This window comes from Giraffa tippelskirchi, chromosome 10 (genome assembly GCF_054371585.1).
Source record: "Giraffa tippelskirchi isolate mGirTip1 chromosome 10, T2T-mGirTip1v1.2.pri, whole genome shotgun sequence".
Taxonomy (NCBI): domain Eukaryota; kingdom Metazoa; phylum Chordata; class Mammalia; order Artiodactyla; family Giraffidae; genus Giraffa; species Giraffa tippelskirchi.
The window spans coordinates 81,248,425-81,268,349 of record NC_137284.1 but is presented as its reverse complement, the minus strand read 5'-3'; the positions used below and the strand labels follow the sequence as shown (position 1 = coordinate 81,268,349).

The window sequence follows — 19,925 nt, the reverse complement described above, 5'->3', positions numbered from 1 at the left end:
TGCTTATATTTTCCTTTTATTTCTAATATTTCCCTTTATAGTGTTTTTTATAGAACCCAAAACAGCTTATAAAAACATTATTCTTCCCTTTAGTTTTATCTTTATTGTAAAATTCTTTATCATAAGATGCTTTCTTAAAAAAAAATTTCAAAAATATAGAAGGCAAATTGCCAAAATTTATAGATGAAGTCCTGTGTGTTTCCTCTTACCCAACAATCCCCGTGGCTTCCTGGGTGGTTCAGTGGTAAAAAATCCTCCTGTCAATGCAGGAGACGTAGGTTCAACCCCTGGGCCGGGAAGATTTCCCTGGAGAAGGTAGTGGTATCCCACTCAGTATTCTTGCCTGGGAAATCTCATGGTCAGAGGAGCCTGGCAGACTATAATCAAAGGCGTCACAGAACAGTTGGCATGACTTAGCAACTTAACAACGACAAACAGTCTCCTTAGGAAGAATATCAATATATTAGCCTCAAAATGAAAGATTAAAAGTGGGAAATGAATAATAGAAATACCAGCCTTCACTAATTGATCTCAAAATTCACTCAATTTAAGCCTGCCGGGGTCCTTTGTCCATGGAATTCTTGAAGGCAAAAATACAGGAGTGGGTTGCCATCCCCTTCTCCAGGAGATCTTCCTGAACCAGGAATCAAACCTGTGTTTGATTCCTGCACTGCAGGCAGATTCTTTACCATCTGAAACAGGATGTCAAAAACTACTGATACAGAATTGAACAAAAATGATCTATTAATGTTACATAATAATGATATATAGCTTCTTATAGAAGAATAGAATTAAAAATATTGATGGATATTACTCTTATCGCCCCCAAATATAGGTAATTAAATTGTAGGAAAATAAATACCTTTAAAATACTTAATTTGAACAGGTGTTAATGATTTGAAGGTTGATAACAGTCTCGTAACATGTAGAAAATGCAATGAGGATTTATTGATTGATTGATTGATGTAGAGTTGATTCACAATGGTGTGTTAATTTCTTCTGTACAGTATAGTGATTTGGTTACACATATGTATACCTTCTTTTTCATATTCTTTCCATTATGACATATCACAGGGTATTGAATATAGTTCCCTGTGCTATACAGTAGAACCTTGTTGTTTATCCACTCTATATATAATAGTTCACATGTGCTTATCCCAAACTCCCAATCCATCCTTCCTCCAGCCACCCTCCCCTTGGCAACCACAAATCTGTTCTCTATGTCTGTGAGTCAAGCTGCTGATCTCTTTAGTTCAAATCCGTATTAACAGTTTTGCTTATTTACCCCACCCCCTGCTGCCTTCATGACTACTGTTTTTGATGCTGTATTTTGTATTTTTTTGTTTGTTTTATATATCCTTTAACTAAATGTGGATGACTGGCCCTGTCTGTCTAGTATTTATCAATATGTATATAAACTGTTAAATTAGATATCTGAAATATATGTTTATATAAGAAAATATGTAAAGCGCATATACCCTCCAAACTAAGAATTTAAGAACTTCTTAAAGAAATATAACAAATCCACTTAACCAGTCATATGCTTATTGTTGTTTTCTTAAATTTACAGGTAAAATTAGATAATAAAATTTTGTTCCAATTTTTGTTATTCTTTGGGGAATATCTTTTTATTGTATACAATGTTAAATATGTGTGTAAATGAGAACAGAATTTGCAGTCTACATTCCAGGAAAGGGAATAGATGCATAGAAATTCTGCATTTCGTAACTGATTCTGATCACCCCATTATCTTCACCAAAGAATGAGTAATTTCTTTGTGACATTTTTTCCACCTATACATGTAAATATGAAATACTTTAATATCACCACAACTGTAATAGAGCAAATGCAAGCTTTCTTAGTAATGTCTATCTAGAAACAGCAGTCAAAGAGATAGCAGTTAGAAGAGGGGTAGCCAGAGATATAAAAAGAAAGCTGATCACGTATCTGTGGTTTTGAATGCTTCATAACTCTGTTGCTAGTGATTTCATTATTTTTTTTTTGCTTCTACTAGTCTATCTAAGGGAGGTTTCCAAACTCATGAAATGGACAGAATCTGCATAGAAAACTTTTGAGGAACAATTTATAATAGACTTCATTTGGCATAGTGTTCAAGGGAAGACACACATGGGAAAGTATTAATATAGTATTCAATCAATAAGTGGGTCTTAATTCAAAATTAGAACAAATTATTTGCATGTTATTTACATAGAAATGTTACATAAGTGATTTACTGAAAAGAAAATGAAGTAAAAGTAATGTGGATTTTCAGCCTTAATGTATTTCCACATTTTATTAAATATTTAGATAATATATAATAGGATATTGCATTTTTCATTAATTAGCTTCTTCATGAAAATAATTTTTAAAATATTTTTGTATTTTAGTATCACATTATACATGCCCAACTGTTGCATTTAACTCCAAGGATGCTGTACTTTAGGGATATAATATGAGCAGTACTTCTGTGAGTTATTCAGCGTCAGTACTTATATATAGTCTAAGTATATGTCATATACTGTAAAAATTTTGGAAAATCATTGTATCCATTCATTCTGCATTGATTCTATCTTTAAAATCTCAGTTAATATCTACTTCTGTTCTTCCATCTTTCTCTAAAATAAGTTTACAGAGATTCATATTTTATAATACCATAAAATTTTCTTTTATCAAGAAAAAAATGTTTTAAACATTGCCAGTGTTTAAAATATATAAAAAAGTATGTCATTTGCTCTAAGTATTGCAGATAATCAACTTTTAAGAATCATACAATTTGAGGTAAAACAAAAATTAAAAATTAAAAGAAAAGTAGAAAATACATCTCAGGGCAATATATGATTAATTGACTTCTTAGCAAAGGAAAACATTCTTTTATTTTGCATATTCTTTTTGTTTATAACCAATTTCTGATTCAGATAGTCTGTGCACATCCAGGAATAATATATAAAACATATGTTGGTCAATATGGTTTTGTCCCTTACCAGTTAGTAGGACCTACAGCTATTGAAAGGAGGCCCCAGAGTAAACCCCTGATGACAGGAATCACCTCATAAATTGTTGGAACACAAAGAGTTGTATGTTACACAACTTATATCTAGATGATTTTTTCAATCCAGTATTTATTCTTCAAGAATTTTATAAGGTGTAGTTATAAGCAAGATCTTGTATTTTCTACTACTTGTAAGCTCCTTCCACCAGTTGTTAGCTATTTCAGTGAAGCCATGCTAAGCTCAAGTGTAATGGAGACTGTTAGATTTCTTTCAACAGGAAACAACAAAGCCTTGCATCAAGTTTATTTGCATGATTAATATTTTAGAGTAACGAAGTAGACAATACATTTAACTAAAAAAAGTGTTTTAAGATTTCTACTTATAAAATAGTACAGAATAAGGTCTGTACTATTCATTTGTAATAATAGTACAGAATAAGGTCTGTACTATTCATTTGTAATAATAGTATAGAATGTGGTCCACTGGAGAAGGGCATGGCAAACCACTTCAGTATTCTTGCCTTGAGAACCCCATGAACAGTATGAAAAGGCAAAAAGATAGGACACTTAAAGATGAACTCACCAGGTCGGTAGGTGCCCAATATGCTACTGGAGATCAGTGGAAAAATAACTCCAGAAAGAATGATGAGATGGAGCCAAAGCAAAAACTATGCCCTGCTGTGGATGTGACTGGTGGTAGAAGCAATGTCCGATGCTGTAAAGAGCAATATTGCATAGGAACCTGGAATGTTAGGTCCATGAATCAAGGCAAATTGGAAGTGGTCAAACAGGAGATGGCAAGAGTGAACATCAACATTCTAGGAATCAGCGAACTAAGATGGACTGGAATGGGTGAATTTAACTCAGATGACCATTATATCCACTACTGTGGGCAAGAATCCCTTAGAAGAAATGGAGTAGCCATCATGGTCAACAAAAGAGTCCGAAATGCAGTACTTGGATGCAATCTCAAAAACGACAGAATGATCTCACAGAGCACCAGGTATGAGTTCCCCGAATCATATAGCAAATTCCCACTGGTTATATGTTTTACTTACGGTAATGTATATGTTTCAATGCTACTCTGTCATTTTGGATAGAGGAGACTCTGGGTCTTTGGAAGTGGCCTACAAATACAGATCTGAATAAAATGAAGGAGAAACTAATGTGTACGTTTGTTGAAAAACCATTCAATATCAAACCATTCAATATCACGGTAATCCAAGTCTATGCCCCGACTAGTAATGCTGAAGAGCTGAACTTGAACGGTTCTATGAAGACCTACAAGACCTTTTAGAACTAACACCCAAAAAAGATGTCCTTTTAATTATAGGGGGCTGGAATGCAAAAGTAGGAAGTCAGGAAAAACCTGGCTTAACAGGCAAATTTGCCTTGAAGTACAGAATGAAGCAGGGCAAAGGCTAATAGAGTTTGGCCAAGAGAACACACTGGTCATAGCAAACACCCTCTTCCAACAACACAAGAGAAGACTCTACACATGGACATCACCACATAGTCAACATAGAAATCAGATTGATTATATTCTTTGCAGCCAAAGATGGAAAAGCTCTATACAGTCAGCAAAAACAAGACTGGGAGAAGACTGTGGCTCAGATCATGAATTCCTTATTGCCAAATTCAGACTTAAATTGAAGAAAGTAGGAAAACCACTAGACCATTCAGGTATGACCTAAATCAGATCCCTTATGATTATACAGTGGAAGTGACAAATAGATTTAAGGGATTAGATCTGATAGACAGAGTGCCTGATGAACTATGGACAGAGGTTCGTGACATTGTACAGGAGACAGGAATCAAGACAATCTCCATGGAAAAGAAATGCAAAAAAGCAAAATGGCTGTCTGAGGAGGCCTTACAAATAGCTGTGAAAAGAAGAGAAGTGAAAAGCAAGGGAGAAAAGGAAAGATATTCCTATCTGAATGCAGAGTTCCAAAGAATAGCAAGGAGAGATAAGAAAGCCTTCCTCAGTGATCAGTGCAAAGAAATAGAGGAAAACAACAGATTGGGAAAGACTAGAGATCTCTTCAAGAAAATTAGAGATACCAAGGGAATATTTCATGCAAAGATGGGCTCGATAAAGGACAGAAATGGGATGGGCCTAACAGAAGCAAAAGATATTAAGAAGAGGTGGCAAGAATACACAGAAGAACTGTACAAAAAAGATCTTCACGACCCAGATAATCGCGATGGTGTGATCACTCACCTATAGCCAGACATCCTGGAATCTGAAGTCAAGTGGGCCTTAGAAAGCATCACTACGAACAAAGGTAGTGGAGGTGATGGAATTCCAGTTGAGCTATTTCAAATCCTAAAAGATGATGCTGTGAAAGTGCTGCACTCGATATGCCAACAAATCTGGAAAACTCAGCAGTGGCCACAAGACTAGAAAAGGTCAGTTTTCATTCCTATCCCAAAGAAAGGCAATGCCAAAGAATGCTCAAACTACCACACAATTGCACTCATCTCACACGCTAGCAAAGTAATGCTCAAAATTCTCCAAGCCAGGCTTCAGCAATACGAGAACCGTGAACTTCTAGATGTTCAAGCTGGTTTTAGAAAAGGCAGAGGAACCAGAGATCAAATTGCCAACATCTGCTGGATCTTCAAAAAAGTGAGAGAGTTCCAGAAAAACATCTATTTCTGCTTTATTGACTAAGCCAAATCCTTTGACTGTGTGGATCACAATAAACTGTGGAAAATTCTGAAAGAGATGGGAATACCAGACCACCTGACCTGTCTCTTGAGAAACCTCTATGCAGGTCAGGAAGCAACAGTTAGAACTGGACATGGAACAATAGACTGGTTCCAAAGAGGGAAAGGAGTACGTCAAGGCTGTATATTGTCACCCTGCTTATTTAACTTATATGCAGAGTACATCATGAGAAACTCTGGGCTGGAACAAGCACAAGCTGGAATCAAGATTGCCGGGAGAAATATCAATAATCTCAGATATGCAGATGACACCACCCTTATGGCAGAAAGTGAAGAACAACTAAAGAGCCTCTGATGAAAGTGAAAGAAGAGAGTGAAAAAGTTGGCTTAAAACTCAACGTTCCGAAAACTAAGATCATGGCATCTGGTCCCATCACTTCATGGGAAATAGATGGGGAAACAGTGGAAAGAGTGTCAGACTTTATTTTCTTGGGCTCCAAAATCACTGCTGATGGTGATTGCAGCCATGAAATTAAAAGATGCTTACTCCTTGGAAGGAAGGTTATGACCAACCTAGATAGCATATTTAAAAGCAGAGACATTACTTTGCCAACAAAGGTCTGTCTAGTCAAGGCTATGATTTTTCCAGTGGTCATGTATGGATGTGAGAGTTGGACGGTGAAGAAAGCTGAGCGCCGAAGAATTGATGCTTTTGAACTGTGGTGTTGGAGAAGACTCTTGAGAGTCCCTTGGACTGCAAGGAGATCCAACCAGTCCATCCTAAAGGAGATCAGTCCTGGGTGTTCAGTGGAAGGACTGATGTTGAAGCTGAAACTCCAATACTTTGGCCACCTCATGCGAAGAGTGGACTCATTGGAAAGGACCCTGATGCTGGGAAGGATTGGGGACAGGTGAAGAAGGGGACGACAGAGGATGAGATGTTTGGATGGCATCACCAACTCGATGGACATGGGTTTGGGTCAGCTCCGAGGGTTGGTGATGGACAGGGAGGCCTGGCGTGCTGCGATTCATGGGGTCGCAAAGAGTCGGACATTACTGAGCGACTAAACTGAACTGAACTGAAGGTCTGAAGATAATAATCACAATAATTATAAACTGATAGGATGTATTTTTAAAAATCATGATTGTGGGCTAAAACGGAGACGTTTCTCTCTCTCCATCTTCTTTCTTCTTCTTCCCTCATGATGCCATACATATAGAGAAGTGTTTAGGGTATGGAGTGACGCAACTAGAAAATTAGCTTGAATGATAAAGCTGTTTTTATGTACCATTTTTCAAAGTCAGAATATTTTCCTAAGTCAAAAGCAAAGTCTTGAAAGATCCTTAGAAGAAACAGCTTAACTCCTATTTAAATAGTTTAGATTTTTAAAGCTTTAATTGGGGAGTCAAAGCACACTCAGATTAAACAGTTCAAAGAAAAATTTTAAATAATAATCCAAACAGTGTAACATAAAGTAGCAGGAAATGAGAAACCCCTGAAGGTTATCACACCAGCTATTAAAGCTACAAAAGTTATCTGAGGAGAATCCCATTGGCTGTTAAAATGTAGGAAAACAAGAAGACCTTGAAGAAAGGAAAAATCTAAAAAGATTTTGGAATGATTCCTGTGTGAGAGATTTGAATTTATTTTTAAGAGAGAAAGCAGTGGGTTAATTTATAAGATATCACTGAATAATATCTTCATAGACACAAATCTATTTAGAACATAAATCATATCAAACTCCCCTACTCCAGGACCAAGATCACTTCCCACTGCCCTTAATAAGAGCTAATCTATTTTTGATTCTCTACAAGGCTTGCCATGTCCTGCCTTACCTTGCTCCTGCCAAAATCTTGTGCCATTGTTGCCCTTACTCATTTAATCCAATCTCCTTCTTTACTAGATCACAGCAGTAAGACTGCACTTGCTATTCTCTCTTGTGAAGTTTTTCAACAAACGGACACATGAGTTTCTCCTTCATTTTATTCAGATCTGTATTTGTAGGCCACTTCCAAAGACCCTGAGTCTCCTCTATCCAAAATGACAGAGTAGCACTGAAACATATACATTACCGTAAGTGAAACAGATAACCAGTGGGAATTTGCTGTATGATTCAGGGAACTCAAACCCGGTGCTCTGTGACAGCCTAGAGGTCCCATCACTTCATGGCAGATAGATGAGGAAACAGTGGCATTTTGCTTACCCCTGTCTAATAACCTATATATGCAACTCTGGCCTCAGTCTTACCAAGTAACCTATATCAATTACCTTTATGCATTCCATTTGTCTGTATGTTTCACTCTCATAATTTGTATACACATACAGAGGAGCCTGGTGGTGTACAGTCCATAGGGTTGCAAAGAGTTGGATGCAACTGAGCGACTTTCACTTTTACTGATATAAAAACACACATACTTTGGGGGTTTTAAATCATTTGATGATTATTTTTGTTTGGTTTTGCTTTACACAATGGAATCATGTGACATGTACTCTAGCTTTTCTCACACAAGTCTACTTTGAGGATATTTCTAATTTCTAATTTGAAAGGCTACAAATATTTTATGTTAAGGGAATGATCTATGGTATTTATTTTTTCCTCTAGTGATAACTATTCTCTGATTTATTTCTTTTTTCCTTGTCTTTTTTATTTTTTTATTTATTTTGCCATACATTGACATGAATCCACCATGGGTGTACATATTTTCCCCTTCCAGAACCCCCCTTCCACCTCCCTCCCCATCCCATCCCTCCGGGTCATCCTGGTGCACCAGCCCCGAGCACCCTATATCATGCATTGAACCTGGACTGGCGATTCGTTTCACATATGATAATTTACATGCTTCCACGCCATTCTCCCATATCATCCCACCCTTGCCCTCTCCCATAGAGTCCAAAAGACTGTTCTATACATCTGTGTCTCTTCTGCTGTCTCGCATACACGGTTATCATTACCATCTTTCTAAATTCCATATCTATGTGTTAGTATACTGTATTGGTGTTTTTCTTTCTGGCTTACTTCACTCTGTATAAGAGGTCCAGTTTCATTCTTTCCCTTTTTCCTTCCTTCTTTCTTTCCCTCCTCTCTTTTTCCTTCTTTCTTTCTTCTCCTTCCTCCCTTCTCCCTCTCTATTATTTTCTTTTTTCCCTTCTCTCCATGTCTTTTCCTTTCTTTCTTTAATGAATATGATACACATCCTTATATTCCAACCCTCCCTGGAAATTTTATGAAATAGATTGCCAGATGATATTCAGAAAACATTTTTAAAGACTAAATTTTGTAACATGTATTTACATTCTACAACATATTTAATCTATCTTATATTGTAAATTTAGGCTCATTTCCATTTGCAAGGTAATTCTACAACAAATATTCTGTTGCTTATGCTCCTGGTATTCTTATGTATAAGTGTATCCCTCATTATTTCCCTATGCATGTATTAGTATATATTCCAAGATACGTACTATGCTTCAAAACAACTATACAAAGGGTATGAATTCTTTCAATTCTCTTGTTCCTTGAAGACAAATTATTTTGTATGCTCACTACCAAATACTGTCAATTTTACCAGCCCAATTCCATTATTGATTAAGTTAACAAATATTTAATGAAGAATTTTTGTGTTCTAGATTCAAGTACTTACTTTTTGATCTTTCCAAATCAGAGAGTAAAATTGCTATTTTATGTTTGTTTAATATTTGTCACTGACCAGACTTTTTAAGTTTATTGCTTTTGTTCTTCTGTGAATACCTTGCTTATATTATATTCTATTCAGTTCAGTTCAGTTCAGTCGCTCAGTCGTGTCTGACTCTCTGACACCCCATGAATTGCAGCACGCCAGGCCTCTCTGTCCATCGCCAACTGCCGAAGTCTACTCAAACCCATGTCCATCGAGTCGGTGATGCCATCCAACCATCTCATCCTCTGTCGTCCCCTTCTCCTCCTGCCCCCAATCCTACCCAGCATTAGAGTCTTTTCCAATGAGTCAACTCTTCGCATGAGGTGGCCAAAGTATTGGAGTTTTAGCTTCAACATGAACACCCAGGATTGATCTCCTTTAGGATGGATTATTATCCTGTATTAATCTCTGAGTTTAACAGGTGTTTATTGTACAGCTAGCATATGGGCAGACATTGTACTAAGTATGGGGATACAGGGTCAATAAGATGAATCAAGTTTCTGCTGTTCTTAGAGTTTACATGCCGATGGATGAGGAAAAGGAAAAAAGTGAATAGGTAAACAAGTAAATATTTAAAATGCGAGTTACTTTTGGACATTTATGTTCAATATGACAATTAGATATACAAGCAGAAATTTCAATCACATAATTTACATATCTGTAACTCAGTGGAGAAATCAGGACTAAAGATGTTCATTTTTCTTTTGGAATGTGAATGTTAATATATTATAAGGCCTTGGGAGATTTGGGGAATAGAGGATTCTGAAAAGTTATTTGATGTCTCTGATTGTATTCCAAATACCATCTGTATGTCCTGAATAGAGCAATTTATTGAGCTGGCTGAAATATGAGGTATTATCTCAAGCTGTTGACTTTGTGAGGAGAGTTCTTGCAGTGGAAAGAGCTGAGGCACAACTTGTTTTCATTGTTCCTGAGTAGGAGGGGACTTAATGTAGACTGTTAGAGCACCACATTTCTGGGGCTTTACTGGCAGTCCAGTGGTTAAGGCTCTGTACTTCCACTATAGGAGGCCTGAGTTTGATTCCTGGTTAGGGAACTGAGACCCCATAAGCTGTGCAGTGTAGTCTAAAAATCAAAAAATTCAAAATAATATGAACTTGCTGATCTCTTTTACCTTGACTCATTATCATAAATTTTTGCTGCCTCCAAGATGAAGAAAGTTTCACTTTAAAGCTGTACATGCCAGGTAATAGTAGTCTTCGTCAAGGTTTTGGTAAATGAGTGACAAATGTGTTGTTTAACCTTTCCTCCCTCAAAGGATTATTCCCAATAAAGTATCCTGGAATTTGAACTTGTACCCTAAGGATTGACAGAGCCATGTAAGGGCACTTTATGGGAACCAACAGCAGAAAGGAAGAAAGAGCCAGCCTTTGAATAGACAAAATGGAAGGCAAAGAGAATTGGGAGAAATATGAAGTATTGAAAGAGGTTTCAATTGCAAAATAGAAAATATTTTAAAATCCTTCCATTTAAGAAGTTAGTAGATAAATTGAATAATAGGGTTGCCATTATTGAGGCCTGGGTTTTTGTCCTGGACAATATAATATAAGAAACATTTTGTAGACACAGTACAAGTTGAAAGTGTTGCACTGATGAAAGAAAAGCAAACTTCCTAGAGGACTAATACAGATGATATAAATAAAATATTTTCCAAAAGAAGCAAATGAAAAACCAAAGTTAATTAAACAAATTAAACATTGTATTTCTATGACCTAAAGACTTGAATTTGCAGAATTAAAACAGCCCCCAATTTTCAGGCAAAAGTTCAGAAAAGAAACACATTGAAATATGTAACATAATGATGCCTAAACTTCAGAATGAAGATAATATCTTATAACTTTTAAAAATTTGTTTCTTAAAAAGTAAAAATAATGAACTTGACCTTATTTTCATATATTATACTAGATGTTAAAGACATTGGAATAACATATATAGACAACACTCAAGAGAAAACAGGCCAAGAATTTTAAACCCATGTGAACACTCCACTGTCATTTAAAAAAAAGGAAAAGGGCATGTATTTATTTACAGTCTGTATGCCAATTTAGGGCAAGATGCATAAGTCTGAGGGAATGTTTAAATGAGTTCCCTAAATAAAAAATGATCAAATCTCTTATATTTGAAATGATAACATTGGTTAGCAATATATACAGCTTAATCTAAATAAATGAATAGGGGTGTTTAGTTTGAGTGTTGAATTAGGATTCTTGAAATGGATGCTCTCCTTTTTTTCCTTATAAATTTCTATAGACAAATTTATGATTAAATAAAGATTACAAAATGTTTATATCTTTTGAGTATTAAATATTTAAAATTAGATATATATGCATAATTGCTCACTGAACCTTTAGAGATATTGCAGCTTGTCTAATATTTAGTAAGATCAGATTTCATCATTCATTACTTTATTTTTTACATTTACCCAAGAATCCAACCATGTGGTTTGTATACAATGGCTGTAGATCAACCTGGAGCCAAATTTGTTTTTCTCTTAATAAAAAACTTTCCTGGTGGCTCAGAAGGTAAAGCGTCCGCCTACAATGCGGGAGACCTGGGTTCGATCCCTTGGTCGGGAAGATCCTCTGGAGAAGAAATGGCAACCCACTTCAGTACTCTTGCCTGGAAAATCCCATGGATGGAGGAGCGTGGTAGGCATGGGGTCACAAAGAGTCAGACACGACTGAGCGACTTCACTTTTACTTTCACTTTAATAAAACACATCCTCTAATTATATATATAATGTTTATTATTTCACTATATGAAATAAATTCCAAGTTCGTGTATGGATAATATAAAAAAGAAGTTATGCCTGCCTCATTTTTATAACATTAATCATTAAAGGGAAGTATTAGTTAAAAATAAATGAAAATTCTATTTCTTGTAATTTGGATTATTGATTTATTTCTTTTAATTTGGATAATTGATTTAGAAGGAAATTGTGAGATTTAGTGAACTATATTAAATGACAATTTAATTTCCTTCCCAATAAGTATTATTATCATTTGGGAATTCATTTACTGTAGATACGTAGGCAGAATGTGATGAGGGTTTCCAGTATTCATTAACATAATTAATGTTTCAGAAATAAGAACCCTGACTAAGCCACAAATTTGGCTTAATAAGGATCTTCAAAACAAATACTCTACTGTATATATCTGTATCTATACTTAGGTAGATAAATGATGGATAGATACATGGGTAGGTAGATATATAGACAGACAAATAGCCCGAGAGCGTGACTCCAAAGATACTTCTAAAACTGTAAAATAACATATGATATTAATACAATTGCAAGTGTACAAGCTATCTACTGGAATAGGTTGTTGGAAAGGTTGAATGTGGATGTGCTAAAGGTGCTCTGATCATTGAGGGAAGTAGCAGCAGGTATTAGTGAACTCATCTTTAGGAGAAAGGAATTTAAAAGCAAGAAATGAACTCACTGTGAAGATGTAGTATAGGAGATTCTCAGTCACAGCAGCAAGACTGTAAGGTAAGAACAGGTGAAACAAAGACGTCCACTTCACAGTAAATGGACCACCGCCTGTGTTGCCGTGTGTACTCCCTGTTACAGCTGAAACTCCCATTCATCAAAGTTAAGTGAAGCCAGTGGAAAGAATAAAAGGTACAGAGATTAGAAGCCAGGCTATATTGAAAAAAAATCGGCAATGTGTGTGTCCTATTTTTTTTCTTTTTTATATTTCATTAGAAGTTTTTATATTCTACTGGTGTGTGTGTGAGTGTGTATGTGTAAAAATAGAGGGATGTATAGGTATGAGAAGTGGGAAAGAAAAAATGAGAGTAGAAAGCAACTTCAAACAAATAATTTGCTATAGCTTCAGGAGTTCTGCTTTATTTTAATCATATTTCCTCTCCTTGGCTCATTTAAATTAAAATAATATCTGTTTTATTCAAGTTTGAAATATTCTGGTAACTAGTTTTTAACTTTTCAGCAAAGATAAAGTATAAGAAAAAGATTTTGGAAAAGAGAAATGCATTTAGCAAATACTGAAGGACTGATAAAAAGTGTGAGTTAGTTTGTGTTAGTAAATTACATTTTAGAAATATAATAGTTTGTAATTAGATAAATCACATTTTGGTTCGTAGCACAATATTTAAACTGGTCTACAAATGCTTGTGTTTATATATTTATGGGTGTGTGTGTGTTTAAGTTACCAATAATGTTCCTTTTCGTATGATTCTTTCTGTCATTTAATCATGCCTCCTAGGCAGAGGTAGCCACTCACTATCTATAATTGTGGGTCATATATATGATATATAAACCATACATATTTTATCATATATATATATATATATCACTGCATAGAGTCATCGTTACATGCCTTTTCCCTTAACATTTTGTTAAGATTCATTCATGTTGTTGTGTGTAGCCATACTTCATTTATTTTTGGTGTTATTATGATCATTATATAAATATACCAAATTAATTTATCAATTTTGTCCTTGATGGACATTTGGCACGTTTCTACCTTTTGGTTATTATGAAAGTGTTACTGTAACATTCTTAAATATCTTTTCTAGTATATAGCTGCACAAGGGCCTCATACATGTGTGTGCTTTTAGCTATTTACATTTCTTAAATTAATATTTGCTTCTATTTCCTTCTTTCAAATTGAGAAAGCCTTTAGCTTTTTGGCCTTTTGGAGTAGGGTGAGGTAAAGAAGTTTTAACATACCAGTCCTGTGGTGCTAGATTTTCTCTACAGATACAGATGTAAAATTAAGTGATCACACCAAGTCCTTCTTGATGCTGTTTGCCTCTCAGGTTATTTTTTTGGAGAGTCTTCTCTTTCCATGTAACTTACCCTATTGTGGTCAAGACACCTTAATTTTGTAGAGAAAAATGCATAGCTAGACCCCAAAAATTATTCAGGAGGTAACCCAAACCACAGTCTCCTAGTTCATATGGACTAGAACTTGACTAAAATTCTGGAAGGGCTGTGAACTGTCCTTCCAGAAAAAGCAGGGGCAGCTATTACACTTGATATTACTTCAGTATTCCTAGTACCTTTGATCTCTCTTCTTTAGCAGGTGGCATAGGCTTTTGGTACAACTACAGAATTCACTGCTTTATTGCTTTAGAATATGTGAACTAATCTTCTCAGCAGGCATGAAGAAATGCTAATGTACTTTAAATATATTTGTGTGCCAATTTAGTCTTCAGGGGGTGCTGAGGCTGTGGATGCTTGGCAAAACTGTTATGGAAAAAAGTGAAAAACTGAGAGAGGTGGAGAATAATACATATACAAGGGTAGCATCTAACTAAATGCTTACATTCCTTATAAAACATGTAGATGGTTTCTCATAAAGCAGGATATATATATATACACACACATATATGTATATCACTACATATATACATAACTACATATATATCCTGTGTTGCTATACATATATATTATGTATGTGTATTATATCCTATTATATATAATATACACACATATATATTATATATTGTACTATACTATATAATTGTTACTTACTAAAGGTTTGTCAAAGCAGACAGCATTCTAGTTGTTTCAGCATTGGAAAGTCCAGGAGACTTTTGGTCTAAATCCAGATAATAGTAAAGCTGTGTGTGCTCTTGGTCTAAAGAATGAGGAAACAGTGGCAGCTGTCAGCTTTGAGTGTGATGTATGACATCTTATGCCTAACGAGGGAACAGGGACAACTGCCCAAGGATTTTTTAATGTGAAGGTATATAAGTTCTTATCTGGTATAGTTAAACTATATGAAAAGGTTTATATGTGAGCCTACCCTTCTTCGGTTACAAAGATTAAAAAGTCAGTAGGAGCCTTGTTCTCTATTGCAAAACATTGCAAAATTAAGTAGTTGTGAAAGCATTTGATAAATGGAGATGTGCATGTCATTATTGACATAAAGGATTCTTTGTGTTATTATTTATTGCTTTATTTAAACTTGTTTGCAAATATAATATTACAAAACTTAGGCAGCCAGCACAGCATTGTTTAATTTACAAAGTGCCTGTACATCTAAACTATCATACAAGTCAGATATGTTTATAACTAAACTGGTGACTCAAACCGCCTGAATTCAAGTGTGTTCCTTATTGTGGCAACCTCAACTATCCAGAAGGCTTGGAAGAATGTGAAAGCAGTATTGAGGTCAGGAAGTCAACTTTCTATGAAAAATATCACGGACACTGTGTCAGAGCCTAGTCTAGTTTTGAGCAAAGTTCTTGCAGTTTGATAAGACCATTTCCCAGCTCACAGAAGTTTATAAATAGTAAATAAGAAAGGTGGATTGGGAAGAAATCTGTAGCTGCTGGTAGCAGACAGATCAAAGACGTGTCCTTGAGTGGGGAGGGGATATCTGTGATGATTAATGAGACAGTCCTGCTCTTCAGAAGCTCACCACCTAGATAAGGATAGCTCAACTGTGAATGAAAAAGAATAATTATAAAAATCAAAACACACAAAAAGGTCATTCTGTGGAAAGGCAAAAAGATTAATATTTTCAACACATTTCAAAGAAGTGACTTGCCCTTGAGGCTTTTGCTCTTTTGCTATTCATTGCAACAACTGATTCTTGTAATGATACCCTACCTCATTAAGATAAGACTTTTATTCACCCACTATATTTAAATAGATAAGGATATATATTATAGTGGGGATATTTATAAATGCTGTTTTTTAAAATAAAGATAAGCTCTTACAAATTCAGCTTGAATCAGCTAGAAAATTATCTCATATAGAAGCCTATTTTCTGACAATGCTGGTTAAGTTTCTTCACAGAAATTTAAAATTATTTTGGCAGCTCCAAAGCTATGGGAAAAGAGGCAATAGACATTCTTGTAAATGTAATACTATACACGCAATGATTTCAGTAGTTATGTCACATGCGAGATAAATAAAAATGACTGTTAGGCTTTGTAGTTAGGAGAAAAGTCCTTAAGATTTATCAAGTAGATTTAATCAGCTCACATAGGGGGTAGCCCTGCCTGCATCTTTTAAATGATCAAAAATAGTTAACCTTTACCTGTCTGGTTATTGCAGATTGTAAGCTACTCTCAGCGCTCTTAATTGCTCTGGCAGTAAAGAAAAGTAGATAACATCAGGTAAAGTTGTTCTTTTTTTTCATAATTAGTTTAGGTTTTTATATTATTTAGACTTAAATGTCTTAACCTGTAATACTATTTCTGGAAATAAGCAAGAGCACAGGGACACAGCTGCTAAGAGTTGTATTTTGAGTCAGTTTTAGGAGAAGTTTAAAATATGACCATAGGAATTAGGGAGCACATTCAAGCAAGCATACCCTGTACTTACTAATAAGGTTCTTTTCAAATTGCAAACATTTAAAAACATAGAATTAGTTAAAATCAGGTCAGATCTATGTAGTACTTTCATGTATGTGTTCACTGGTCACAAGGTTAATTTGAAACTACAAATTATGAGAAAAAAGCATCTAAATAGGGTCATTGCTTTATATTTCCTAAAATATTTCTACACACATGATCTCATTTTGTCCTCACAATTCTAGAGAAAAGATGTTCTTATTATAAGCATTTGAATCAGGGAGAAAAAGAGAATAAAAACTTCTCAGATGAGTAATACTACTAAGTTACCTTTTATGTGGAACTGATTATGCTTGTCATAGACTAATTCTTATAGGCCTTAATATGAACATGTTATTAGAATATTTATGTAACAGATTTGGTTTTTAATAAAGTCATTCTTTGGCATCTGTGGGGATTAGTTCTGGGAGCCCCTGTGAATACTAAATCTAAGAATGCTCAAGTCCCTTATATAAAATGGTGTAGCATTTTCATAAAACCTACCCATATCTTCCTGTATTCATTTTAAATTATCTCTGGATTACCTATAATATCTGATATAATGTAAATGCTATGTAGACAGTTGCTGGTATGAGGAAAATGCAAGCTTTGCTTTTATAAAATTTCTGAATTTTTTTTCAAATATTTTCAATTGGTATTAAATTTCATGGAGGCAGAACCCATGGATATGAACGGCCAATTGGAAATCATCTGTGCCTAGGGTCACACAATTTGTGAATGATGAAGCCAGAGTTCAAAGTCTAGCCTATCTGGTGCTGTGCCATTTTTAAAATTTATATTATTATATTTGGTCATAGTTTATCTATGTTTTACAAATCAGTAGATCAATATTTGAAACATGTCAATGAATTGATCTGCATGTTGTTGACTTTCTACCATGAGTCGAATTCAAATATATTTGTGATATTTTTACTTTCTTTGCAGTTCACAATAATCCTTTGTTTCTACAATGTGTCTTTAAAATATATGTAAACTGTATGACCTTTATGAGATAGTTATTCATTATGTTGATTGTTAAGTAGAGCATGTTACTACTTGATTAGAAAGACTAGGGTAGGTTGATTTTTAACATAAGTATGTACAGAATATTGCAACAGTGATTTTTTATATAAATTAAAATTTCTCATCTATAATCTACAAAAGCCTTGAGGGCACCTATTAGTGAAATAATTTATTGGCCATGCAGTTTGTATGTAGTTGTTATTAGGATGAAAGGCTGTTTTCCTGAACAATAAAGAGAGCAAAGTTAGGAATAATGTGCTAAGATGTATTCTGTATGACTAAGAAGTGTTCTAGGGGAGGTAAGCCTGGAAATCTGCTGGGCCTCAAAACCTACCTGTGCTTTCTTTCTGTTTTATACCATATCATTTGTCTTTATTATAGCCTTCATAAGTATGCTCTGTAGAGGTTTGTGATCCTGTCAATTATCTGACTTATGTAATTTTTGCAGGTCATATTATAAATAAGATTTTTGTAATAATTCTTGACTCAATAATTAAGTTATGCCTAACTAAGGCTTTGTTTTGGAGGGAAAAAATGAAGCAAGTGAGAGTGAGAAACTCTTGTCACGAGGATGGCTTCCTGGCTATCCTCAGGGTGAGGTCAATGCTTCAAACACTGGAAGCATTGATGGTAGAGAAAATACATTGACATCACTTGCAGTTGGTAGATCCCAGGTCTAGATGGACTCTGAAAGACAATAGAACTTCTAATGGAAAGGAAGTCTTAGCTGCTTTTGCCTCTTTCAACAAAAATGAAGATAACTGAGAAATCATCCAAGAATAGTCCATCGACTTATACCTGGTGATTCAGTCTGTAAAGTGTAGGGTCATATTTATTGCCCAAAGTGAGTTGGCAAATATCCATTTTGATCAAAATGATTCCAATCAGACTAATAGTCAATAAAATGATTATACAGGTTGCAGGAAGAGGGATCCAATAGGTTATTGAAACATGAAAGCTTTATTGGTAACTCCTTTCTGTGTCCCTCTTGAAATGGATTTTGCACACAAGAAACGAAGAGGCTATATTCATGTGTAGAGACTGTCAAGTGGAAAAGCATGATCAGACTTCGGGACCCTCACTTAGCTTCAACTTTTGAAGAAGTGTGGCCAAAAGGAGTAAAATTCCAACCTATTAAGCCAGAAAAAATTAGAAGACATAAAACATATCCTAAAACAAAAAACCACCTAATTCCATCCTTGGACATTGAATAAGGGTTGTGCTTATGAGGCTGCTGCAGCCTTGTGACTACAACCAACTTAGAACGGTTGTATGACATTACTCAAGTTTCTTCTAATCCATGTACTTTTCTGTTTTTTAAAGCAGTGATTGTTAAGTGATGGTTTAGGTGATGCTATGCTAAAATTGGCACAGCTCCTTATATTACTTTATTTACTTATTTTTGTATTAGTTTTCTTTTTTTTTTTTTACCAACTCACACATCCATCACCATGACATAAAATTTCAGGTGCTCTTGTAACCTAGGATTCCATAGGTCAGATGGATTAAGGGATTAAAGTAATCTTTTCAACATGGGTATTTGCATAGTGCTCACAGATCAACTGTTTGGCACTCAGTAGTATTTTCTCATTAAAAAACTGTACTGTAAATGATAGTTACATCTCTGAGTCTATTGAATCTATAATCCAGCTGAAATTCCAAACATATTAAGTAAAATGCAAGAAAACATTGTGACATTACTTTTTAAGTATCATACAATGTATGAAAGCATATAATATGTTAAAAGAATTGAGAAAACACTTCCCTGTTATTTTATTTTTAACAGCTTAATTGAGGTACAACTGAGCTATCAGGAAAGCCCCTTTGACATACAAAAAGCTGCCCATGTTTAATATATACAATTTTGGGGCCTGGGCATATTCATACACCCATGAATCCATCACCATAATCAATATAATAATCATATTTATCACCTCCAAAAGTTTGTGTATACATGCATATTATGGTAAGAACATTTAACAGGAGATCTACTCTCTTAACAAACTTTTCAGTGCACAAGACAGTAATGTTGACTAAATACCAACGTTGTACAGCAGAGCTCTAGAACAAATTCATCTTAACTGAAACTTTAAACCAGTTGACGTTTATTTATTCATTTATTTTGGTGAGGATTAAATGATTCAAAACTGCCCTGAATGGGGCTGAATAATAAGAAAAAGATTTTATTCAGAAAAAAAAATGAATAAAAGCACAGTTAAACTGGATAGAA

The 19,925-nt window shown here is 34.9% G+C and overlaps 1 protein-coding gene across 12 annotated transcripts in view; it reads left to right on the top strand.

Moving 5' to 3' along the window:
• LOC145524398 (uncharacterized) overlaps nucleotides 1–19,925 on the top strand; it is a 1,208,145-nt gene that overhangs the window by 717,786 nt on the left and 470,434 nt on the right. The gene's annotated exons all lie outside the window — the stretch shown is intronic.